At 30.3% G+C, this 27,607-nt stretch overlaps 1 long non-coding RNA gene and 2 pseudogenes across 1 annotated transcript; all 3 read right to left on the bottom strand.

Annotated features, from left to right (window-relative positions):
• Positions 1 to 9,641: 9,641 nt before the first annotated feature.
• Positions 9,642 to 11,590, bottom strand: LOC120080413 (uncharacterized). The gene is made up of 4 exons (XR_005482506.2): positions 11,459 to 11,590; positions 10,865 to 10,934; positions 10,714 to 10,783; positions 9,642 to 9,880 (listed from the first exon to the last, which is right to left on the bottom strand). It is a non-coding gene; the product is annotated as an uncharacterized LOC120080413 (long non-coding RNA).
• Positions 11,591 to 23,612: 12,022 nt separating this feature from the next.
• Positions 23,613 to 24,951, bottom strand: LOC150035320 (uncharacterized; annotated as a pseudogene).
• Positions 24,952 to 25,418: 467 nt separating this feature from the next.
• Positions 25,419 to 27,390, bottom strand: LOC150035319 (uncharacterized; annotated as a pseudogene).
• Positions 27,391 to 27,607: the final 217 nt, after the last annotated feature.

Here is a 27,607-nt window from a genome sequence, read left to right as displayed (position 1 = left end):
ATTGTTTGGTGAAGAATTTCAAAAACACACAAAGAGCTTATAACTTCTGATGAATAGGTGATTATAGTTTTCGGAATTTGTTGATTTTGAAACTCAAACTTGTTCTAATTTAAATAGTAGTTATGATTGAATCATTACTTGACACGTGTAATGACACGTGGTAGTTTGTGATTTGTTAACTTGTCATATGATGTTTGGAATCATGTTCTATATTGGGGCCAATTGACCAGGTTTAATCATTGAGCAATGTTACAAAATTCACCACAAAAGTTGGTTCCTTATTTTAGGGCATTTCTCATGCCAATACTGTATACCATCCATAAATGGAAAGCCATCTTAAAAATGATAAAATTGAAAAATTATTTTTTTAAAAAAAATTATTATTTTCAAGGAATTACATCAAAATTATTTCAACAAATATAAATAATATTTTGATGTCTTTTGACTCATATCAATTACTCTTAGGATTTTTTTTTTTTTTAAAGTAGATAACCAGAATTTTTGTATGCCCATAATTATAAATGTAAGACATTCTTAACTAGTCATATTTGTTTTGTAAGAATACTTTTTAAAATAACTAGAAATATATAGACAAATGTATTTGATTTATAAGATTTGTATTTGAGAATGTCATAAATTTACATAATATTTTAATAATTTCCTTTACAATTATTCATTAATTTATTATTAGTTTAATATAATTTTAAATTATTAACATATTTGTGTTTTATTAATTTTAATTTCTTTTTACATTAATATATTTTATTATTTATTTGTTATTATTCTCAACAAAATAATATATATCAACCTAAGTTTTCATAAGACAAATATTGGTTCAAATTTAAATTGGAATATCTTCCTAGAAAAACAATAACAATTACAATATAACCCAAGAGAATTATAAATAAATAAATAAATAAAGAAGATATATCTATGCAAAACAAAAGGATAAAAAAAAAAAAAAAAAAAAAAGCAAAATGGAGATGCCCTTAACATAAGAATCCAGAAAACTCGATCCATGTTTCAGGAGAGCATCCAAAACTTTCAAGATACCCTCTATAAGGGCAATCTTAATTAGGATGCCTAGAAATCTCTAGATGTTAGGGCATCTTATATTACTGAAAAATAAATGTAGCAATCCAGATGTCCACTCTATGAGAATTTTGCTTCAAAAAAACGCTATAATAGGTATTTTATAGCGTTTTATGCAAAGTCGTGACAACCCATACTATTAAAAGTGTGAGACTTTTGATAGCGTTTTTAAAATGCTATAAAAAAAATCTATTCTTTTAATAGGATTTAGTAACATGCTATGAAATACTTGACTTTTGATAGCATTTTGCAAACCACATTTGATATTTGTAATATGTAATATAGCATTTTGAAAAAGCTGCAGAAATGCTTTTATAGCCAAAATTTGAGGTTATTGTTAATTTATTATAACATTTATTTGCGGTTATATCTATTTGTTTAATGAAAGATATCATAAGCCTTCAACTGTTCAAAAAAATTCTTTCCATAGCTTTTATAAACTGTTATAGTTGTTTAAGGAATTTTTTATAGCTTCTCAATTATGTTCACGTTGCTAGTATTGTGTTTGATACCTTCCTATACATTAAAAGTGAAAAAATATTTATAATTCACATACTCAAAATGTGTATATCTAAAAAAACATTCATACAAGATTCATATTGTCAAAAAGAAAATATATTAATATCATACATTTGGAGATGAACAAAACATAAACTTTATAACTTACAAAACATTGATATAAAAAATCCAATTAACTCCAAGTTAGTTGTGTTTGTTGTCTAGACGTTGCATGCATTAGTAATTCTTTAGCACCTACAAAAAGTCATTAAGTAATAAAATGTTAAGTAAAATTATTGAAATAAAGAATAAAAATAATAAATAGATATACATACAAATTAAAACTTTATAGTTTCAATTGCATGTTGGATGTGTGTCTTTCGATGATAGAAAAAAATAAAGATGAAAAAAACAAAGAACCTACTAATATCCATAAACAAAAACCATACAGTAAATTCCAATCAATTTCAAATGCATAATATTTATTTAACAAATCATGAATATAGTCACGAAGATAACTCTACTAAACTTTTCCACCCTCAACAATATATAGAATCCTTGAAGATATTTTTAACCAAATACACCTATTCTACAATCAAAACATTTTTTCTCATCAGATTTCGCTTTCAAAATCGAACTAATTCATGGAATGTTTCCTGCTTCATTTAACACATGATTTTTTAGATTTTTGAAAGACTTGTGCTCAAGCTCGATAGGTAAGAAAAGGTAGGAACCATAGGAGAAAAATCTCTCAATCAATAGGAGTGTGGATCTTCTGAGATTTGGAGAAGGATATAAGGGGCCCTGAGTTCTACAATCAAAACATCATAAAAATGACATAAAGTCAAGATTTTAGTGTGAAACCCGAATTTCTATTTTTCCTATTTAAGCAGGTGATTAAGGGATTAACTAGGAGAAAGTTAAATCCTATGTTGAAGAAAAAGAAAATTTCTAAGTGTTGAATAGATTTTCCTTGAGTAGCTTTGAGTTAAGCTTAAATCCCTGAAAATTGAATAAGTGTTGGACTAGGTATTGCTATATGAGTAGCTTTGAGTTAAGCTTAAATCCCTGAAAATTGACTAAGTGTTGGACTAGGCATTGCTATGTGAGTAGCTTTGAGTTAAGCTTAAATCCCTGAAAATTGACTAAGTGTTGGACTAGGCATTGCTATGCATTGGCCACAAGATCTTGGAAAGAGTACTTGGGCAAAGGGAAAATTTGGAAATTGGGCTAAGTATAGAATGTTGTATGGGATGCATTGGAAGGAGGGAAATTTGAAAATTTGACTAAGTATAGAATGTTGTGTGAGATGCGGTGGAAGGAGGGAAAATTTGAAAATTTGGCTAAGTATGGAAAGTTGTGTTGATGCGTTGGAAGGGACCAAAGTGTTGGAAGAAGTTGTGTTGATACATTGGAATGGACCAATGCATTGGAAGAAGTTGTGTTGATGCGTTGGAAGGGTTGTTGGTGACGGCATGTGGCTAAAGGAAGGAAAATGGAAGTGATGCGTTGAACATCCAAGAGTTTGTGGACGCATATGAAGGATGAACTCATGGTGGATGTCATCCGGACATGTGGCTTGTTAGGAAGAATTCTTAAGCCTTAAGTAAAAGAGGTGGCAGCATAAGAAGACATACAAAGTTAAGGGTCATGTGTTGGTGAAAAGAGAATAAGACACATTGGGTTGTGCTGATGCAAAGATTGCGTTGATGGTATAAGGAAGAGACACTTGGTCATGCGGCCAAGTAGAAGGTGTCGGCCATGGAGCAATCTTGGACGCCTATAAATAGGACCAAAGACTTCATTCTTCAGATCACAACTCAAAATACATTTAAGAAGAGTAGGAAAGTTGAGGAAACCTTACGTTAGAGCAAAATCCATGCGTTGGACATAGAAGTTCAAAGAGGACGCATTGGACAGTGAAGTCTAGAAAGTAGCATCAACTTGGAACGAGGAGTTCTCCCAGAATACTTGTGCGTTTGATGTGATTCTAAAGCCATATGAAAGCTAAAAGAGTCTATTTTTCATGGTAGTGCTTTCAGAGAAGAAGCTCCAAGGAATCGGGTTGGAGAATTAGGAAAAGACAAAAGGGTCGAGCTTTCGGGTAAGTTGGACTAGTCTTAATTTTTTGATGAATCCGAACAAACCACGAGAAGTTATGAGCTAAGATTTTATGGTAAGATTTCTGAGACATTTTAGAACATGTTTGAAGAAGGAAGTATCTTAAAATAAGGTTGGAACTATGAGTAATCTAAGCTGATATTTGAATCTGGAATTTAGGATTCAAAAGGGAAACCAAGGAAACCTAAGAAACTTCAGAAAGGAAAGTTCCTAACCAACCAAGGTGAGTGGTTATTGTGTGTTGTATTGTTGATATGAATTCTATATATAGGTAAATATATATAGGGGATAATGTTAAATTGGCATGTTCAGGGATATGTGTTTATCTGATTACTATGCTGGTTAAGATATTGCTTGTATGTATGTGTTGGAAACTGGAATTGTACCCGAGATATATAGTTAGCATGCTTGAAAAGGTACTTGACGGGAAAATATAGTCAGCATCGGTCGGCGGGAAATTATAGTCGGTGACGACCGACGGGAAATATAGTCAAGTTACTTAAGCTTAGCTAGCGGAAAAATAGTCGATGTGCACATTAGCGGGATAATAGGGTACAGGAAAAGTTTCCACAGGAATTGTTGTTGTCTTAGTATACGTTGAAAATATTGGGGATGTTTATATTATGTGATAACCAGCGATCAAGCTGGGGTTAGTTGTTTTAACCAGCGGTCGAGCTGGGGATTGTCCAGCGGTTAGGCTGGAAAATAATAATGAACTTGTGGTAATGTTCTTGTTGACTATGCATTGCTTTCCCAAAAATATATTTCTATTGACAAAGTTATTTGTTTATCTAAAGGCACCACTCACTGGGCTTTATAGCTCATGTTTTCCATGTTTTATGTTTTATCCCCCTCCCCTAGGTAGCGGAAAGTAGGAGTTTCAGGGTGCTGCTAAGGTCAAGATCTGCCACACGCCACAGTTACACTTTCGGAGGGTTTTACAATTGTTGTTGTAAACTTTGTTGTTAAGTCTTTGAGTTGTATAAACGTTACATTGTTGTAATATAAGATGGGCCTACTTAATCAATTGGTTGTTGAATTTATTCATTGGTATCAGAGTTATTTCTGCAAGAGTTATTAGGCAGTAAGTATCAATCAAAGGGTTGATAACTGCTGTCAGTCACGCCCTTTCCCAGGCGCGAAGGGTGGTTTGGGGCGGGGTGTGACATTTAGTTTCCATTCTCTCAACATTCAAGTAAGCTAAAAAAAATAAACATGAAGACTCAAAAACAGAGTTGAAATATAAATAACACTAATACATTTACTCATAACGTACCCAGACCTTTTTAAGATCTACAAATGACCATCTCCATTAGCAGAAACTTGAAGTCCAAAATTCAGAATGAAGAGCAAAATTTTACACAGAAACATAAATTTGTGAATTAACATATATATCATAAGTAAAATATTGCAAGGCACACTCCAACGTTCTATGTTGTTCAATCTAATAGTATGAAAACAATACTCACAATATAATTAGTATGAAAACAATACTCACAATATAATCTTTTCGATTCAAGCATCCAACTGTTGGTAAAAAGAAAGTTTGCAATTAAATACAAAATAAATAACTCGTAAGTAAAAAAATTCTGCCATTAGACAGTAGAAAAGTCTAGCCCATGCATTTATCCTACGCATTAGAAAGAAATTGGTGAATTATGAACATCAACACAATGACATTGTGTGTTTACTAAATGCATTTGGATTCTTTTTTCCTTCGTTTTATCATAAGAGAAATTGACAAGGATGGACTCACATCGAAAGGATTTTCCACACGTATAATTCGTGTGTGCTCTTTATTTTTAGTCTTCCAGAATTTTGTGGTTTATTGTTGTCCATTGTTGGTCGATTGCTTGGTGATTATTTGATGATTTATTTGTGGTGTTTTGGAGAACAATTATTTGGTTGATTGTTTTGAAGGAGATCCTGGTTGTTGTTATATTGTTCGGATCCTATCATAATATTGGCTCACTTTCTGCACTTAAAATTGTTGTTGTATAAAAGCATTCAAATATCTTAATTTCTCATTTAAATTAAAAACAGAGAAATTAAAAGACACAAAATTCCAGTACATAAGTCTACTTATCCTTATTTAGGCCTTGTATTGTAACCATTTTGTTTTTTGTTTTTATTTTTGAAAATTAAGTCTATGAACATTACTTCCACCTCCAAATTTCTCCTTTTGTTATCTACTTTTTACTGATGGTTTAAAAAGCCAAGTCAATTTTTTGAACTAAAAAAGTAGCTTTCATAAGGTTGTTTTTGTTTTTGAAATTTAGCTAAAAATTCAACCATTTACTTAAGAAATATGTAAATTATGGTATGAAATATGGATGATGTAGGTTTAATTTTCAAAAACAAAATGGATACCAAATGAGATTTTAATCGTTTGCCTTATGAATTTGGAGGCTCAATTATTGGAGGCAAAAGCATTTTACCCAACACATTTTATCAATTACTTTTTGTTTTTGTTTTTCTTTTTGTTAAAACAATGCAAAATCAACTCAAATAAATAATACTATTATCCAACTAACATTTAAAACTTGAATAAAAAGGAAAATATAAGATATGATTCACTTGGTATAGTCCTTACGAAGAAGTATCAGTAAGCAACAATATGTAAATAAATATAACAAGGAAAGGAGAAATTGGAGTGATTACAAAAGACGTTTTCATACGAACAATGCAAACATTCGCATCATTGAGATTAATGAGGTTCGGACTCTCTAACCTGAAGACGTATCAAATATGAGCAAAACAGTAGAGTTGCTCCTTGCTTGAACGAAGAAGAAAAAAGCGCAACCTAAGTTGATAAATGCTATTAAAAGAAAAAAGCCAAATGTAACACGCAGGCTCTAGTTTTCACTTTCTGCTTCTTTTTTTTTTTCCGATTTTTTAATAGCTCTTTTATGAAAAGCTATACATAAACGCTACTAAAAGATATATTTGTAGTAGTGCTAGTGTATGTTTTAGAGTGATTTAATTTTGAAATGGTTAAAATCAATTTTACATATTTAAATATATTATGAAATATGTCTTTATTCAGTCAAATCAGTTTACTAACGAGATTTTCATCCCATCAAAATTGATTTTGAATTATTAAAAAAAACCTTCCGATGTAATTTTGAACTTGAAAAATGTTGTTTCAATTTTTTCAAAATCACTCCCAATAGTTAAACTTTTTTTTTTCTTTTTTGAAACCGAGTGTACTACGTGATTGTTCTTCCAAGTTTTGGCAAAATAATAGGTGTACAAGCTTCCTCCATTCCCATGTATTTTTCTTGATAATGATAGAAGTTTTATCTTATATTCGCTCTAAAAAAATGTATATGTTATACATATTTTGTTCTACTTAATTAAAGCATGACCTATTCTTTTCATTTTGCTGCTTTAAATTGACATTTAACCATTACTTGATTTACTTGTATGTATTGCAAGAATTTTCCATTATATGTCCTTTAACTTACCATAGAGCTCTTATATAGCTGAAGGAGTTATCATATCGATACTTTCTTTCATATTTTAACGATTTTATGAATTTGATTTTGAGATAAAAATTAGATTTATAACCATTTTTATTATATTGTAAAATGAAATCTAGGTAATTTCCATCTAAAAAACTTATAATCTTTAAAAACTTAAAATGAGCGTTAGATGATGATAAAGTTATCACATCTCAGAAAACTTATCTTAAGAGCAACTCTAATTCAATGAAAAATTGAAAGTTTATAGTAAAAATTGGTAAAACTTCACAATTTTACGATAAAATTGAATTCTTTCTTTTTTCTTTTTTTAAACTGGATTGCACATATGCATGTTTACCTAATCATATATTTGATGATTTGTTGATAAGATATTAGTGATATAATTTTATTTTATTTTATTTATTTTTTTTTTTTTTTACAATATGAATGGAAAACCTAACCTTTGATCTTGAAGTTGATAATACATATCTTATCTTGATAATTGTAAAAAGTAATTAACCCATAAAACATTAAAGGTTTAACATCTAACATAAAATATATAGCCAAGATAAGTGTATGATAATCTTAGGAATATATAATAAAAATAATGAGAAAGAACCATAACATCAAATATAGAGCTAGATCAAAACACCACAAAGAGAGACGAATCAAGAATCTCCCCTGCTCTCTCTTATGGCAAAAGGGGAAATTAAAGAAACAACTCATTAACAAAAAAAATCATAAAGAAGGGAAAAACTTGTGCATTATATTATTATTGAAATGAAATGGTAATTCATTTGTTTAATCCGGTAGCATCTTTGATAGCCTCTACTGCTATTTGAGCATTCGTTATCATCTGTTGGCATATCTCTTGGATTATCTCTTTTGCCGATTGAGTTGCTTTGCTTGCTTTTTTCATTAAATTGTTCGTTCTCTAATTGCAAACTTGCTCTCCAGCCTAGCCCTTTAGCTTCTCTAGCATGGTAGTTCATCTTCAAAACTATTTGGCATTATCTTTTATTCACTTTTTGAGAATATTACAAAATGGATTGATAAGAGGGAAATCAAATAGTGAATTTGGATGATCAAGTTGATGAAAAGTTGGGTGATTATGTTGTTCTTATGTAGTGGTTTGGGATTGTGTAAATTTTTTTTTAGAACCACAAGGGGGAGAATTTTATGTGTGTTTAGTTGCTAAATTTAGGGACAAGTTTTTTAATTGATTCAACCTTCACTATTTTCCGTTATAAATTATCAGAAGCGATTTTGGCTTTGTAATTACTACTACAAAAACAGTGTTTTTTTTACGGTTTTTAAATGTCAAGAATCACTTTTTTTTATATTTTAAAAAACATCAAGGAAGCCAGTGTCAAGAATGTCGATTTTCTTGACATTTTAAAAGCATCAAGAAAAGTGACACTTGACATTTAAAAAACATTGAGAAACACTAGCACTTGACATTTTTGAAATGTTAGAATATGAGCATTCTTGATAAGGAAAAAAGGTCAAGAAATTTTTAACTTGACAATGAAAAAATGTCAATAAATGTGATTGTGATTTTTTTTTAAGAAAAAAACTACAATGTAGACTTTTTATCTATAATTGCTCTAGCATTTTGATCCAATAACCACATTTGGTATATATATGACATATATTCACCAATCAAATAAACAATACACACATTTTCAATCTTATATATCAATCAAATTTCCATCAATATCTCTTTATAAAAACGCCCCTTCTTTAATATTATCAATATTACAACCTCATAAAGTATTTCTAAGTTAAAAGAATATGGTCAACCCCATATGAACAATTTCAAAAGTATAAAAACTATCAACCGCCGTATGAACACATTTTCTATTGTACAATCAACAACCCATCCCCTCTAATAATAATTAAAAAAAAAAAAAATTACACCTATCAATCCCGTATGAAGTAATCCTAATCAGATCTCGCTCATTATGCTCCTCCCTCCACAAGAATAACGTAGCCCACCTTGAACTCGTCCCTTTGAGAACCTATATCTATGAAGCAATATACCAAAACTATAACTTGTAGATTGAAACAACTTAACGTGTAACGTTGATAAGTGTCAAAGTAGGTGTGACCCTCGAGGTTACAGAGTGTCAGTGGTGAGCTTGGCTCGATTATTTCCCTTTGATAAAATTTCACGAGCTCGATTGGTCGACTTAGAACCAAGGGGTTGACTTTTCCTTTTATATGGTGCAGACTCCTATGTAACATTCTGTTTTCTAGGACTTGGTTCCGTCCAATGGGCTTTAGACCTTGCCTAGGGCAACCCTTAATAAAGGATAATAATGAAACTTTTAAAAATTTATGAGTAATTTTGAAACAAAATACAAAATTCATGAATATTTTCTATATTTTAGCCTAAAATTAACCAAAAAGACAAGTTCAATGGTATAGAAAACATTAAACGAAGTACAAAGGCAAAACATTCGCTTAATCGTAAATTGCTAACAGGCACAATCAGACATATAATGATAAATAGATATACATATGTGTGTGTGTGACATGACTATACAGTATAATGCCAATATACACAAAACGCACATTATTTAGGCTACAAACCGATCTCCAGAGGGAGAATTTGATATTCTAGTGAAGCCTTGCTGCTCCTCATTCTCCAGAATGTAGCTTGTTATTACTGCTTTAGACAACCTCTAAAACGCCTGGTTGTTCTACCAAAGTACCAAAACGAAAAAGAAAGCACCATAAGCAACACTATCTTACAGTAATTCTGAAGATTTAGTCACATTCTAAGATGAATGTCAGCACACATATATCATTGACCCTCTTGAGAAATATTGATGCTATTGAGATTTACTAGGTGTAGGGACTAGACCAAAACATTGCAGCATAATGTGCTTGACTTATATACTAGATTTCAGCTATAATACCAAAATCTAAATCTCATAGCGTCATGGTGTTTAGTTTATACATTAAAAATGATTTGATGAAGATTGAAAGAATAGGAAGTTTGAAACTTAAATGTAAAAAACCAAGACAAAGCCCCAATGGCAACTTGAGCATAGCTCAGCTAGAACTAGTTAAAGCATTGCCTTCAATCAAAAAGCCAAAAGTTCAAATACCCCACCCTCACTCGTCCTTTGACTCAAAAACACAAAACAAAAGACAAAGCCACAAAGTTATTGATATTAGAACAAATGAAAGTTCTTCAAGCATCTAACCTACTTTAGAGGGCGAATCTCAAGTAATCACATTTATGATTAAAGATCATTCCCTTTTCATTTTAAATGAAAACAGCAAATTTCATCGAGAAAAAAATGAAAGAATGCAACGGCATACAAAAAAACCATGCCTACAAACGAAGGGGATCCAGGGAAAGAATGGCAACAATACAAGACAGTTCCTACTGAATAATTACAAAAGATTCTCAAAAAAATTGAAGCCCATAGAAAAATATGAAATCTAAGAAATCTAACAAGAGATCAAACATCGCTGAGATACCCCTCTATATTTCGTTCACTCTAAAGATTTTATTTAAAATCACCTGTGAGTTTAAATCATTATGGGTGCCCATGACATTAAGGCATCGCCCTTGGGGAAATTCTCGTATTAAACTGTGTCAAAACAAAAATAAATAAATAATATATTTAGCATTTAATTCTCCTATTCTTCATTTGAAAAGAATTAAAATCAACCTCAAGGGATTCCTGCGTGGTAAGGGCTTGAGTTGTTCCAAGATCCCATTATGGCCTTTGGTTCAAGCCCCTAAGCAGAAACAATAATTTTAAAACTCAAATTATCTCTTAGAACTCGTCTTGGGGTGGACAAGGTATTTTTGAAATGGACCATGAACATAAAGCAATACAACAGTCATCCAAAAATTTAATAAACAACAGCAAAAGGAAAAGGATAAACATAGACATAAGCAAAAACTTGACACGGCAAGCTTGCGATTGTAAGATCAGACAGTAACCAAGTAGGACTGCAAACATGTGAACGCATAAAGAGCAATCAAAATCCTGATCCAACTTCAAGAATCAAGCTTGAGATTGCAAGAACAAGCAACATAGTAGCTCAAGACGACAGGAAAAGCACAAACTACACCCTAACGTAACTAGAAAAGTACAGATCACAATAAGCTCTTCATACAATCAGGGTGATGGAACGAGAAACCAAATATTTATAACCCTAACTCAAGTGCATCAAGTCCACCAAATAGACGAGATAATACAGCAATTTCACAAATCGAAAACAAAATTGAAGCAGATGACGTTAAGAGCGGGACTTACTGGTAATCTCCGCAACCTGATCGGAAGTAAAACTTCGAACATATGAACGCATGAACATGTCCGGTCAAATTTGGCTATTTTTCCGTCAAAACCCTGTTGGTGTGAGGCGCACACGTTTTTCTTCTTTCCGTCAAATCGTAGCATTGCAACACTATTACGTATATTCTAATATTTTTGACGTTTTATTTCAAAAATATTTAAAATTACAAACGTGAAGAAAGGTAGTTTTTCTTGTTATTAATTTTTAAAGAAAAGTTTAAATCTTTCATTTGTTTCATAAAGTTTATAAAAATGACAGAATAATAATGCTGAGAAATTATTTTACACATAGAAAAGACACCTAATTGCCCTTTGAATTGTAAACTGAGTTCACTATTCTTTTTTAAGACGTTTCTATTTGAACTAACCAGAGGAATAGCCATTTATAAAATTTGACTTGAAAATATAGCAAACTGCTTTCTGGTTTTGGTTTTGAAGAATAGTAAAATGATTAACGTTTCATTTAATAATTATTTTGTTTTTTGTTTTCATTTTTTAAAAATTAAGTCTATATTGTCCTTATTTCTTATCACGATTTGCATATTTTAACAACAACGATGGAATTCTTAGCCTAATTTCAAAAAACAAAAAAAAATCTTTTGAAAGCTACTTTTCTTAATATTAAAAATTTGGCTTGGTTTTTAGATAACAAATGAAGAAATTTTGAGATAAAAATAGTATATATAGGCTTAATTTTCAAAAAAAAAAAATAATTACAAAATGGAACCAAGTCTTAATTAATTGATTATCCTCATCTTCAACTGATTATGTTCTAAACGCCCAAATCTTTGAATGCTAATAAAAGAGTCTGCTGCCAAGTGCATGTAGGATGTACCTCTATTTGTAATTTAAAATTCATTGTATTATTCATTGTGTAAACTGGTGAAACCCTAGCTTTGGGTGTTGTCCCTGGTATAAAAGGAAGTTTTTTCTTTCTGCCAAATTACTTGGGATTGAGTTAGTAATTATTATAGGAGAAAGTAATTGGGAAAGTTGATACAAATAACAAAGTGAGAACGGTGAGTTAACATGATAATAAATCTCTTTAATAATTGGTGAACCAAATCGTAAGTAAATTTTTTTACCCAACTCAATTTGGAGGCTAAATACCCCCCGATTGTTTTCTAGCCCACCAAATCTCAAAGAAAAAGCTGGAAATAACCAACTAATGCATTACAAATAAAAACTTAATTAGAAAAATGACACAAACCTTCCCTAAATCGATATTCCCCATTTGAATTGAGATTTTGTGCATTTATTAGCGCACTTACCCATATGAGAATAATACCCCAAAACAAAGAAAACTCTGACTGTCCAATCCTTTAAACAAAACCCACTTTACTATAGTGAAGAGCTGAACAAGAGTTTGATTCTCAAATATTTATAATAAAAGAAATCAGGGATGGAAGGATCAATTTATACCCCATTTTATATCTTTTTTAAAAAAAGATTTTACATATCATGCCTGACAGAGATCTTTTATGATAAGAATATTGTATGATAACGACTTATGTCCTCGCTAAAATTGGAATTATATTTTAATTTTTAAAAGTAGAATATGGTACTTTTAAAAAATATTTACAAAAATATCGTAGTTTTGCAATAAATTACATTCTTTTATCTTCTCTTCTCTTCCCTTCTTATTTTCAAAAATCTCCTCTCATGACTTACACTTTTTCTCTTTCTTCGTTTCCTTTCTCTTTCTTAAACCAATAGGTTAATTCAAAAAATTCAAATTAAACCATTTCATTTATATATCTTTTTTTAGATAAAGATAACTTATGTTTATACCTTTAAATACAATTCAAATTTATAGCAAAATCTAAAACTAATCAAATGTTATAAATAAAACAAACATTATGGTTTGATACGATTAGAAATAAAAGCTAATATATAATTCAATAATTACTAACTATTTAATTAAATTGGTAACACTTATATCCATAAAGCTCAAATTAGTAAATTACTAAATTAAATATCACAATTTGATCTAACCTACATGTGAGTCATATTCAATTGATTTACTTCTATATCCTTAATTACTAGTGCTCCTTTCATGAACAATCTTTTATGGATCAACTATTAAACAGAAACCGTCAATGAGAGAGTGAAGACCCTTTGTTCAAGGCCCAGAGACACCACTCAATATTATTATGTTCCCAACTCCCACTCGGTCTTGTCCCTAAAATGGTATAAATATAGATTCTTTAGGCTCCCCTATGATAAATATAGATGTAAATATATAGAGTGAAATCCAAAATGATAAACACAACAGTGTATGCGTAAAAAATATTACATATATTTTAAACACATTAAAAAAAAGACTTATTAAACATAAAAGTGAATATGTATAAATTCTTAGTACTTTAAATACTTTTGATCCCTAAACTTTCATGAAAGTAACAATTTATTCCCTAAACTTTAGTTTATAATGATTAAGTCCTATACTTTTAATTTTGTAACAATTTAACCCCTTAACTTAATATGCAATAATTTGATCCTTGTACTTTCAAATTTGTAACAACTTAGGCCCTAACATAGAAAAAATCATCAAAATTAAATGTCAAATTTTATTAATTTATTATTTAGATATTTTAGTATATAAAAATATTGAGTCTCTAATTTGTTCATCGGTTTATTTATGCAAAAAAAATCTCATCAAATCTTAACACTAATTTCTACTATAGAGACTAAATTATTATAAAATTTAATATACAACAAACTAAATTGTTACATAGTAAAGTTTAGGACCTAAATCGTTAAAATTTATTGACTAAATTATTATTTTTACAAGAGTTTATAAATTAAAAGTGATTTTTAATCTTTTATAAGATTTGGAGATCTATTAAATATAAACTTAACTGCTTTATATATTTATTGATACAAATATAAAAGTTGAGAGTGTAATATATATTGCTTGAAATCAAAAATTAAATAAAGTTTTTTATGGTTGAAATTAAGTTAACATATGGTTATCATAAACCACAAAGAAAATTCAAACAAAGAAAATAAGGGTTTTGCGACCTATTTTACCGCCTGCCACAACCTATCTTTACCACCTGCCTCAAAATCAGTAGGTGTGACAGTAGCAACCTTTTTTTTTTTTTTTTTTTTTCCAGATCTCTTTTATCGAGAAAAACAACCCTATTTTCATAAATATTTTGTAAACAACTATACTTTTCTAAATATTTTTTTTTTTGAAGTACAATATGTTTAAAAAAGATCCCATGTCAACTGTATTTTATATTTATAATTTAGAAAGATTTCGATACTAAATATATATATTAAAAAAAAGATAATAGAAATTGAAATAGAGTGATATTTCAAAACAAAGATTTGATACTAATTCAAAATAAATAAATAAATAAATCAAAGTGTCACACTCCAAATAAAGTGAATGAAAATGAAAGAAAAAAAAAAAGCAAAAAAAGCTTTAATGTCGATTGACAGCCGACATTAAAGATAGAGTTATCAAAGCCCTTTAATGTCGATTGTCTTTAATGTTGGTTAAATCGACATTAAAGACAACCGACATTAAAGGGCTTTAATAACACTATCTTTAATGTCGGTTGTCAACCGATATTAACCCTTTTAATGTCGTTTGTCAACTGAAGCCCATAATCTATTGAAGCCCATAATTTATATTTTTAATATCGATCAAAAAGTTGAAAACGACATTATATATCTCGTGTTGGGTCAAGAAATGTCTGCAATTGTTTTTTATTTAAAAATATAAAAAATTTTGCATGGCAAGCCATCAATATTTGTCTTCCACCTATGAATTCACTAAACTCAAACCTGAAATATAACAACAGACAGAACAATATACTCTACCACAAAACTAAATACAAAGTTACCTGCAATGAAACACATTTCTATAATAATTTATCCACAAACAAGAATTAATATTTCCAATCCATTCTATATACTTATATAATTATCAACCACTTTTATAATAATCATTTCTCTCATTCACAAATATCAATTAGTACTTCCATGAATACTACACCAAATACCCCATAAACAAAAAGAATGATACATAAATCTTCCAATAAACAGATCATGGTTAGACAAATTTGCATTCATTCTAAGCTAGCATTTACATTCTATTGAGACAAAAAACAAGAAGTACATCCTTACACAAATCGGCCAACAAAACTTGCCCGTTGGGTTTGAATTACGTCAATCTCTCCTTCGGTATATGTATTTTTTGTATTGAACTAAAGAGAGAGAAAAAAAAAAGATAAACTCAACATAAGTTTACATCCATTTATTAAATTAAAGCTAGTATATAAAAAATAAATAATTTATATACGAGGCTAGTAATGGGAGTAGTAGGATTATGTACTATTTGGTGTATATACTTTGAAATGGATTTTCAATAAAGTTTAAAAAAAAAAAAAGGCCTTTAAGGTCGGTTTTAAACCGACATTGTAGCCTATCTTCAATGTCAGTTTAAAACCGGCATTAAAGATCTGTTTTTTTTTTTTAACTGACGTTATACAGCCGATTTCACTTTTTTCAACTGACATTAAAGCCCAAAATTCTTGTAGTGTTGACTTCCATTACCATTTTCTTCTTTTTTTTCCTTCAGTATCTTTCATATCGAGCCATTGAAGTAGCTCGACGAAATCGAAGAAATTTGTTCTCTTAGTCGTGGCCTAACCATCACTCCGGATGGAAAGAAAGTCATTGTTAGCTCTTTGACCGGTGCTATTGAATCTCTTTCCAGAAGGGCTAGGAAATGCAAGACGATAAAGGAGTTTGCTCCGCTGCGTAAGAACTTGTTGGGAGAGAAAATAGGGAACCCTATACCATACATCCTGCTGCCTTGGGACGACTGCACGTTACATCATAGCAGCACGACAAAGTGAAAGTAGAAACCGGTTGGGCGTTCCTGCGCACCTGGCATCGTACAAGGAAAGCTGGAGTAGAATAGAATGCAAACTAGATAAGCTCCTGTCCTTTCTTTCTCTTGGTCCCACCCAGCAAGATACGGCTCAGCAAAAAAAAAAAGGTAAGCACCCTTCTCCCTATCGGTCACGCTACTTCGCCCCTCTCCTTATATGAGATGTATTGCAGCCTTCTCCTATTCATCAACTCGAACCTCATTCTTCTATAGTTGATGTTACGGATCAACCCCACTCTTCAAGCTAGCTTCTTTACTCAGCATCTTCTACCGATTGTCAGCCTGTTCAGTTGACCTCAGAGGATTTCAATCACCCGGCACAACATGTTTCTTCTCGGCGGTGAAACCATTATGTTGCCCAGGCTAGGACTACTTCAGAAGATCAGCAGTCGAGACCTGTTCCTTCCCTTCCAGTCACTTCCTCAGATTCTGGATCCCTCTCTCAGGTTCGTCGATCCTCTCGACGTTTCTTATCCTGTTGCTGAATTTTTTTTCCTGATTTTAGGACATCGATAGACAATAGACCAAGGAGCGAAAGCCACTCAGTTGCTTTCTAAATCGAAGAGAGCAGAAGACACCTCGCCTAACATTATAGGAGAAGGGGCTGAAACCACTGTTAGATAAAAATAAAATAAATAAAAAAAAATAACATTCATATACATGAAACTATTTGAGTGCAACGACTTGAGGTTGTCTCTTTAAGACAAATTTAGATATCTGAATTTAGAGAGTAATTGTCTCTTAGAATAGAACATGTTCCTTTCTATCAAAGTGTGAATATACCAAACTTCAACATATCTTGAAATGGAGTTTTTATTCTTTTTCCTTTTTTTTAAGGAAGAATATTTCTATAAAAAATGTTGAGAAATCAATTTGAATAAATGATATATTTATAGATTAATTTGTTTTCGTGCGAGTCATGCCCTTTCTTTCAATTTAGTTATTTATGAAATGATGCAATCACTCATTAACACATCTTAAGGTATTTGAAAAGATGCAACCATTACAAACCATTTATTCCAATACAAAATATTACAATTTCACCATTGAATTTTTTTTAAGGTAATACCATTGAGATTTTTGTTTTAATTTGGTCCATAAGTTTTAAGATTTATACTTTTAACTTCATTTTTTTTTATTAAATACTCACTTTCAATCTTTATATCCATTATATATTTTAAAATAAATATAGTTAAGTCATATTTTAAGTCATTTTTTATCACGATTAAAATTAAATCTTGAAAAAGTTGAGGGTTAAGCGTAAATTTCGAAACTTGGAGAACGAATGGAAACAAAATATCCCAATAGTACAATTGTAAGATTACAAAACTTAAATATTAGATTGAAACATAATTTGCCCGAAATTAAATGATTAAAAATATAACATTTTAAAAAATAGAGATCAAATAGAAATTAAATCTAAAATCTAAGATAATTTTTTTTTTTTTTTTACTGTAATAAATAAATTTAAACTTTTCAATACTACTAAAAAAAATGGATGAAAGGGAGAAGGAAAAGAGGTGACAAAAAAGTGATATATACAATTTTAAAAATAAAAAAATAAGGGAAACTGTTTAGCTAATATAGCAAAATTTAATCATTTTAGACTTATGTTAATTTCAATCTCTAATAGATATTGATAGATTTTTATCAAGTTCTATCAATAATAAATTTTTATTAATTTCTACTATTGATAGATATTGATAGAAGTCCAACTATGTTTATCAATATTCGTTTTGTTATTTACGTAGATAGTTTAATATTTTATTTATGTGTTAAAAAAGATTTAAGGAAAAGATGGAAGACAAAAACTTACCCATTCCCGTATATAATTTATTTATGGAAGACAAAAATATTTTATTTATGTGTTAAAAAAGAAAAAGAAAAAGAAAAGTGGGCCTCTGGTATAAAAAGACAAAAACTCTGCACCATTTCTTTAATTGGTTTACAAACAACCTCAGTATCTGTGTTTTAGAAAAGGTACAGTTACTAACCCCATTCCCGTGTATAATGTCCCTCTATAATTCACAATCTTTTCCGTGTATCTATGTTGAGGAAATATGTGATATATCTGTCTTATATGGTAGATTTTGAAACGTCACAGTTGAATGAGAATTTAAGTTATGAGGATAAGTTTATTCAAATTCTGGCCAAGAAAGTGATGCACAAAGAGATACTACTATTGAAAGTTTTGTGGCAGAATCACTAGTTCTTCTAAAGGACGAGATGAGAGTCCAATACCTAGAGTTTTTTCAAAAAAAAAAAAAAAAAAAAAAAATCGAGAATAAAAGTTTAACGAGGAGAGAAGAATGTGACATCCTAAATTTTTATGTATTTCTAATTCAATTATTTGTAATATTGAGGGTTATTTTGAATTTTGATATTAAATTGAATTATATTGTGCAGGGATATTCAATTTTAAAAAAATAAATTTGCTTCGAACTCGAATTTATTTGAGGAGATTTTGGATTTATTTCAAAATTTTATTTTAATTTAGGAAATTAAACTAAAAATTGGGAGATTTGAAAATTGTTTATTATTTGAAAAAAATAATTAATTTAAATTGATTTTATATGATAATTGGTTTAAATCAATTTTTCCAAAAGGATTGGGAGTTTAGTTTTTAATGAACTTTTTATATATTAGTTTGGAATTAAGGAAAGAAAAAAAAGGATAATTTTGATAGTTTTAAGACTATGAATCAAGATGTCTGATTAGAGAGGATATGTGAGTTCATTTTAGATATGTATGATGTATGTTACATGTACGAGCATGATCTTGTTTTGCAAGATATTTTACAAGAATACATGAGCATGATCTTGGTCTAGTATGACATATATGAGAATATATGTATTTTATGTTATGCTTAAGGTGTGAGACTATGTTTTATGATGCATGATATTTATGTTAGCGATAGTTGTCCCCTACCTGGAGTCATATTATTATTATTATTATTGAAAAATACATGAAACTCATAAAAAACCACAAATTGAAAACCAAATTTAATAAAATAGCAACCATCAAAATGTAACTTAAATTAACCAAACTTCTTCTAGTGGCGATAGATAGTTGAACATAATTTCTTGAAATAAATAAAAAGCACAATCTTCTCCTCCCGACGAAAATAAAAATTAAAAAAAGAAAAAGAAAAAAACTTCATTGGTAGCCTGCCAAGATATTTTGGAGAGGTCCAAAATTTAAGGATTTTATTTGACAAAACCCTTCAAAACCTATTTCATTACTATTCAACAATGTCTTTATCTTGATGTTCGTCCCAGTCTTATCACAGCAAAAAATGTTTCCATTCACCATAAACCATCTCTCTCCATCTTTGAAGACTTTAATGAGATGAATGATCGTACCACAATTTTTTGGCACATCATACATAACAAATTCTCTGGTCCATGAAAGTTTTCCTTATATCATCCACAATTGAATCCTCCTATAGCATGTTTCAACGACAGGAATACATGCATAAACACTGTTATTAAATGTCCTTATATACCCATAACACTAGGAGATGTTTGGCCCAACTTCCAAAACAACAATAGCCTCAATTTGTTCAGTCCCAACATCGAGAGCATAAATCACATACTCTTTTCCTTTTTCTTGTCCCACCCAATAAATAACTCCATCCATGTAAGCATTATAAAAGCCGAACGTAATTGGGGGCATTCAAAATGCCTCCATTCATGGGTTCCACTCCTACCATCAAATCTCATGATGTCCATTAGACAACTAAATTATTGTGTATCCTGATAGATAACTCTGAACAATTTGTACTGCTTTGTCATAAAGTTGAAGCCAAATCCAGAACTGGGGCTATCCTCCTCATATATTTCTGGTTGAGGAACTTCGAAAAACTCATTAGTCATCGGATTTAATATGCCCTCACATAAAGTATCATCAATTGATTTGAAAATAAGTAGCAGACCATTGCAAGAACTAACAATTGAGACGCCCGAATAATTGTGATCACCTTCAAACCCAAATGAGGCAACATAATTCATCGTATCAATATCCTATGGACCGCTAGACATGCGTGAACCGACAAGTTAACGTTCATGTTATTATTATGTTTGACGGTGTGCCTACATGCCGCTAGACATGTGTGGGTCGACGGGTTCACATTCATGTTATTATCATGTTTGACGGTGTGCTTACGGGCCGCTAGACATACGTTTTAAGGCAAGATAGTACGTCTTTTGGTTTTCCTTTCATCATCAAAAACCGATGTAACTGTATGAGTCAAGGGTTATACAATGGATCCTATGATTGCTTTCACGAGTACCACGACATCTAGAGTTGCACTTACAATTGCAATCGGAGGGACGGATATCATGGGTAGAAATAAAGAAAACGTTTGGAATGAATTTACAAGATGAAGCATAATCTATAACAATATCATTCCAAGTTTTACAAATGATCTGCACAAGGGCAAATTAGAGATAGCAAGTTTAGAGAATATTACCTTAACAACATTCCATGGAAACCTCATGCTCCCATCAATGTTCATAATCCTTTTCTTACTTTTCAACTCCTCCATTAAACGACTGATGGTAGAGGTATGGTAATCTTTTGATTTTGAAGGAGTTATTAACAAACCAAAATTGAGGAAACAAACAGAAAATGAAAGAAACAAATGAATGATTACAACAAAATTTTAAAATAAATAAATAAATGTGGCAGGAATCATTTGGGTGTTAGTTTCTGTTTCTTTTTTTGAGATAATTTTGGATCTTGAGAGACTAAGTTTTGGAGCCTAGCTGAGTTGTGCATAAATCTTTAAAATTTTGGTCGAATACAAATTTTGGTGTGTGAAAGAAAATAATTTTTTGGAATCTTCATATTCATTTATATTTTTAGAAAAAAAAATTATTTTAAAAAATCGAAAGAAAAAAATAAGAGAGGATGTAATGTTAAAAAAGAAAAAATGTTTGGAGTAATGTTAAAAATTAAGGGGATAATTAGGGTTCTAGTTCGAAATCACCTAACCCATCGTATTGATTGTCTAGAATAAAAAACCCTAGGGATTTTTGGCCTATTTGATTTAAAGATTAAATACTTTCTTTCGTATAACTAATTTAGTAAAATATTAGTCCTCATATTCAAAAAATTCAAAATAAATACCATTTATTTTTTAGTTGCTTGCATAGATAGCTATCAACCTAGAAACATTAGAATTTATAAAACAAGGGAAAACTAATCGCAAATTTAGAACAAATTTAGGCCAAATGTCTGAAAAGACCAAAAAAACATCCACGGTCTGGTCCATTTTCAAGATAATCCCATTTCAAACTTTGCAATCAATAAACGCCCACAATCATTGATAGCCATCAATTATTCCCTTTGAATATGTGCGACTATTCTTCTTCCCTTCAATTTGGCTCCAAAATTCAAAAGGTACGCTTCTTCTCGCGATTCATCTTCTTCATCTTATCTTCTTCGATTCTCCGTCTCTTCTTCACTAATAGTCATCCTTTTAAACCATCTATTGACTTAGGGCATCATTCTTCTTCCGTTTATAGTAGTGATTTTTTTTCTTCGGCCATCATCGATTCTTGCTGATTCTTCTTTCAAAATCATAAAATTAGTGAGTAGTCTTGATTTTGATTTCAAATGATATTTTTTTATATGTTGTTGATAGTTCATTGATTTTCTTCAAATTATGGCTACATGTATTCTCCATCTTTTTCAATATCTAATAGGGATTTTAAGAGATTCATTTTTATATTTCCATCCAACACTGATTCTTATTCTACCAAACCTTCAATTTTTAATCTCATTCCATTATTTTATTGCTTAAATTTCAATTTACATCCTCTCGACCTGTTCTATTTGGTTAACATTTGGTGAGTGTTCCACAAGTTTTATTCTACATTTTGATCTTTATGATAGCTTCTTTTTTTTTTCTGAAAAAAGTTGATTATGTGAAGTTCTTTATATCATGTTTAATTGCTAATTTAGTTTCTAAGTATTCACGACTATTTTTTTGGTGTATATTGTTCTTATCGATTGTAATAATAGTATGTTGATAGTTTTTTGAGATTATGCTATTTTAGGCTTCCTAGTATTTAGTATATTACATGCAAATTGGAACAACTTGTTAGCAACATAAGTGATAACCTTATACATTGATAGCAACATAAGTGATAGCCTCATACATTGCCATCAATGTTGAAGCATATCACTGATAGATCTATCACTGAAATCTACTATCTCTATTTCCTATCTAAGTTTGTTGATGGATATATCTCTATTTCTTATACTACAACTTGATATCATTAGTTGGATATCAATAATAATCCATTGTTATAATTAGATTGTTGATTGTTTAATTAGGGATCCACTACTACAAAAATAGTGTTTCTTGGCGTTTTTTAAATGTCAAGAATGACTTTTCTTGACGTTTTTAAAAACATCAAGGAAGTCAATGTCAAGAATGTCGATTTTCTTGACATTTTAAAAACGTTAAGAAAAGTGACACTTGACATTTAAAAAACGTCAAGAAATACAGACACTTGACATGTTTGAAATGTCAAGAATATGCACATTCTTGATCAGGAAAAACCGTTAAGAAATTTTGTGAACTTGACATTTAAAAAATGTCAAGAAACATAGACACTTGAAATTTTTGAAATGTCAAGAATATGGGCATTCTTGATAAGGAAAAAAGTCAAGAAATTTTGTGAACTTGACATTTAAAAAAATCAAGAAATTTGCTTGTGATTTTTTTTTTAGAAAAATCTACAATGTTGATGTTTTTATTGATAATTACTTCTGTATTTTTATCCAACAACCACATTTGGTATATATATGACATATCTTCATCAATCAAATAAACAATATACACTCATTGACAAACTTATATATCAACAAAAAACCACCAATATCTCTTTATAAAAACTTAACTTCTTTAACATTGTCAATATATATAACCTAAGCAACATAATTCTAACAATCAACTCATATGAACACTTTCAAAATAATATAAGGAACATAATTCTAACAACCAACCCAATATGAACAGTTTCAAATAATACATTTCCAAAACTTCTATCAACAAAACCATTCATCTACCCATACATGTACCAATCCAAAACTATCCCCCCTGTGCATATTTTAAATAATACCAAAAGATATTTACACTTATATAGATATAAAGTAAATCCAGAAATTGATCAACCAGAAAAAACACATCCAAAATGACCAACCACGATCACATGTAGCAACCTAAAAATTCAACCAACTCTATCTGCACCTCATCTAACTCGATTTATGATTACGGTTAACTTGTATCAATCTATAAATATAAAAGCCAAATGTTATACTAGATTCTATTTTTCTCTATGCTATTTGAAATTTCGAAATAATAATAACATATTAAATATGAGATGACAATGCTTCTTTTGGTCACAATATCCCTCATACGCCTCATGACGTAGTATCCACATTCGATGCTCCCAACTTGTAGAGGACACTACAGAGAAAAAACCAGTAAATAAGGATGAAGAATCCTTATGCACTAAGTGTTTACTTAATATGATGAATAAGTAGTCATTGTTAATTTGTACTTTCCTTTATTGTTCTCCATAAGGTTTGCTTCCGGTTTTTTTTAATATTCTTTTGAGATTGAAACATTGCAATTGCCCTATTTGTCAAGAAATAACCACAAATTGTTCTAAAATAAAGTACACTTTAAAACAAACACTATAAATGAAAAATGTTAACTTACGTGTCAGTTATATATCGTATATCTACCCACAATGTTGTCTTTATTGAGTCTAGGTATTACACAGTATCATCGTATGAATTTATAGCAAGTAGTGTCCAATGACCACTAGTTAATAAAATATAATTAATATTTTTATTGCTAATGAAAATTGATAAAAACAAAACGTGTTTTAACTCACCCAGGATTAAAAGGAGTAAAAACTAATTGGTTTGCTTCTAAGACCATCAGTCTACTACACAGGTTTCGAGTTTTAACTTCCTGAGAGTTATGTCCAAAGGAAATGAGAGATAGATATATAAAAGTGTATTGTGAACTTTCCTTTGAATCAATAAAGGATGAGTGCAAGTACCTACAAAATATTTATAACATAAATATAAACGACCAAAATTGGAAAGAAACGTCAGAACTGAAGTCTACAAAAGTAATAACATTACTTATGCCATATAAGCCACCAAAGTCATTGTCTTGATTTCATCCATGTTACAAAAATTAATTATGACCTCTAGTAGGACACAACTCTTTCGACCGATGCCAAAAAGTCCAACTGGAAGTTGTAAAGAGATACTAGACTCTTTGGCCATCACCTTCTCAGCATATCTAAGAATGGATTTCAAAGATACCAGAAGAACCGATATTGAGTCACTAACTTTCGTTTTCTTAGTCATTTCCATTGAAGATTTCTTCTAATGCAGCAAAATCATAGTAACAAAAGTATATAAAGTAGAAAAATTAGACATATGATGAACTTAATTGATTTTATTAATGTCACTTGCCTTAAAGATTTTCAAATCTTCTGTATTGTAATTTACATCCACCTTTATCTTGTCTCTTCGTTTCTCTGGGGACTTACTCTCCTCCACCTTAATCTTCTATTTCTGTTTCTTTTCATATGTAGTCTTCATCTTGTCTTTTTGTTTATCTCGAGATTCGATCTCATATGCTAAATATTGCTTGGAGCAACTTCCATGTCCAGAAAATATTGTAGAAGATGACATTTGAAGACGAGCTTCTAATTCTCTAACATGTTGACGAAATGCTTCACTCTCACTTACAATTTCTTTGTTTTCATCATTCCCATGTTTTTACTTTCGTTTCAATGTATGAAAGTAAGTCGATGGAGTAACAAAACCACAAACCCACACACATGCTCGTGCCTTTCTTGAGTACCCAAAACTTGTGTTAAGATATCATTGGGAGAATGAAGTTTGTGGCATAATGGATCTGTATTATTCTTTGAGATCTAATCCTAGAAAGAAATGAAACTTAAAATAATAAAGCTATATGTCATATACTTCATGTAAATTTAATCCTTGTCTTACTATTCGACTGTCGACTTCTTGAACATTTTCATTGTTGTATTCTCCTTTCTTATTAATTTGAGCCTTCTTCCATAGGTTAGCTCGATCAAAATCACTTTCATTTGAAGATACTTTCTTATACATTCAAATGATGAAAGAAATTAGATATTGTGATAACTTTAGGAATCATGAGAACATATATTAAATTCTTACCATCTCCTCAATAAGGTTAGCATAACCTTTCTTTGAAATTCGATGATTGTACTTATTCTTAGATCGACGTTCTTGTTGAAAGCGTCTTTTTTCCTATACAAACGTAATGATTATTAGTAGGGAATGACATAACAAATATTTATAAAATAAAATTAATAATTTACCTGAAACTTTACACATAATCTCGATCTTACAAACTCTTCCCAGTGACTTTGATCAATAAATGAATACTTTTCTGGTGGATTTATCAGAAGTTGAGGTTCATTTTTAAATGGCATAATGTATTTTGTTGTTAACCAATTCTTAAATTAACGAAAAATTATGCCTACAATTTTCATAATGTTCTTCCTAGATCTTGTAACAATTACAAAGGTGGCCTAAACATTGAAAAGTTAGTGAAAACATTACATATACATCTACAATATTATCAAGGTAAAAAGTTGAATATATATACCTCAATTGTACTATATATCTTATCTTTCAACTCAGTAGGCACATGTTTCCAAGATGTATATAAAATAGGTACATGATAATGCGTAGAGGACCTAATGAAAGACTTTAACTTAGCTCCATTTTCACCAATGGGTACGCTATCTTCATTTTATTCCACAAACTTCTTTTCTCCCGCACTCCTAATACGTGCTACATCAAACATAATAGTAGCTCCCCATTCTCTCTTCTTTTGATTGGTGATTTCATTTGACCTGACAACTACTATTTCTTTGTCACCAAGCTCTAAATCTTCGTCACCCACTGTACTATGCTCCATCTGGTGTATAAATAAAAAACTGCAATCAAATTTAAGAAATAATTACCATTACATACATATTAAGAAAACAAAAAAAATCAAATATGATTGATAAAAATTATAAACTAAAAAAACAATTATCATATTACACAATATATAACCTACCCATAAAATTTTATGTAGGTATCCATGTGCCTTCACAATTCGATCGTACATATGTTGACATGTTCTCATCCAAGTCATATGTACATCAACATTCGACATATCACTGGGTATTTCTTGACAGTGTAATATTGTATCTCCAAGTTCATTATCATTATATCTATCTTCAAAGTCCCTTTGTGGTGGGGTAAGCATAATTGACTATCTAATATCACTTGGATCCTCGACATAAAATACTTGTCTCGCTTGAGTTGCTAGTATAAAAGAATTATACTTGTGACCTATTCTATTTAAATCGACTAAGACAAAATCGAGCTCATCGATTTTGATACCACTATTGTTCTCAATCCAATCACATCTAAACATAGCAACATTAAACATATGATAATTTAGTTCTCATATCTTTTGTATCACTCCATAAAAAGACATATCTCCAATGTTGGGATATTTATCTTTTGAACTAAACACTTGCATCGTTTTTGCAACTAAACTAACTCCACTATTTTGTATACTTCAATCCTTATGATAAGATTTTGTGTGAAAGCGACATCCATTAATTTACGTAACTACCATTTGTAATCACAAAAGGATGAGGACCATGAGCAATCCACCTCAAGTTATCTGAAACTTCAGTATTTCCCATTTCAAGCTCAGTTGCAACCTACCATGAGAATTTTCATTCGAACTCAGGCATTAAAAAGTGTATGTAAAATAATAGGTTGAACATTTTACATCTTCTCGTAGCCAAGATATAAAAGTCTGATTATGTTCCTCTTCAATCCATTTATGATTTTTAGACTTATTTCGATGTTGCAATTGCAAAGCCATCATATGTTTTCTTTGAAATGAACATTGAAACATTGTATAGTTAGATTTATATCATAAAACTAAATAAAAAAATAGAACTAAAATCATTGAAAAAATTTACTCTAAATATGGTTGCACATCAATTGTATTTTCCAAAATATATCGATGAGCTTGATATAAAAGTTCTTATTCAAGATTCAAAGAAACTCCTTTGGACAATAGTCTACCAATATTTGAA

Source organism: Benincasa hispida, chromosome 6, assembly GCF_027475165.1.
Source record: "Benincasa hispida cultivar pf3 chromosome 6, pf3_genome.v1.1, whole genome shotgun sequence".
Classification (NCBI taxonomy): domain Eukaryota; kingdom Viridiplantae; phylum Streptophyta; class Magnoliopsida; order Cucurbitales; family Cucurbitaceae; genus Benincasa; species Benincasa hispida.
Note: the sequence above shows the minus strand (reverse complement) of the source record. Positions and strands in the feature narration are given on the sequence as shown.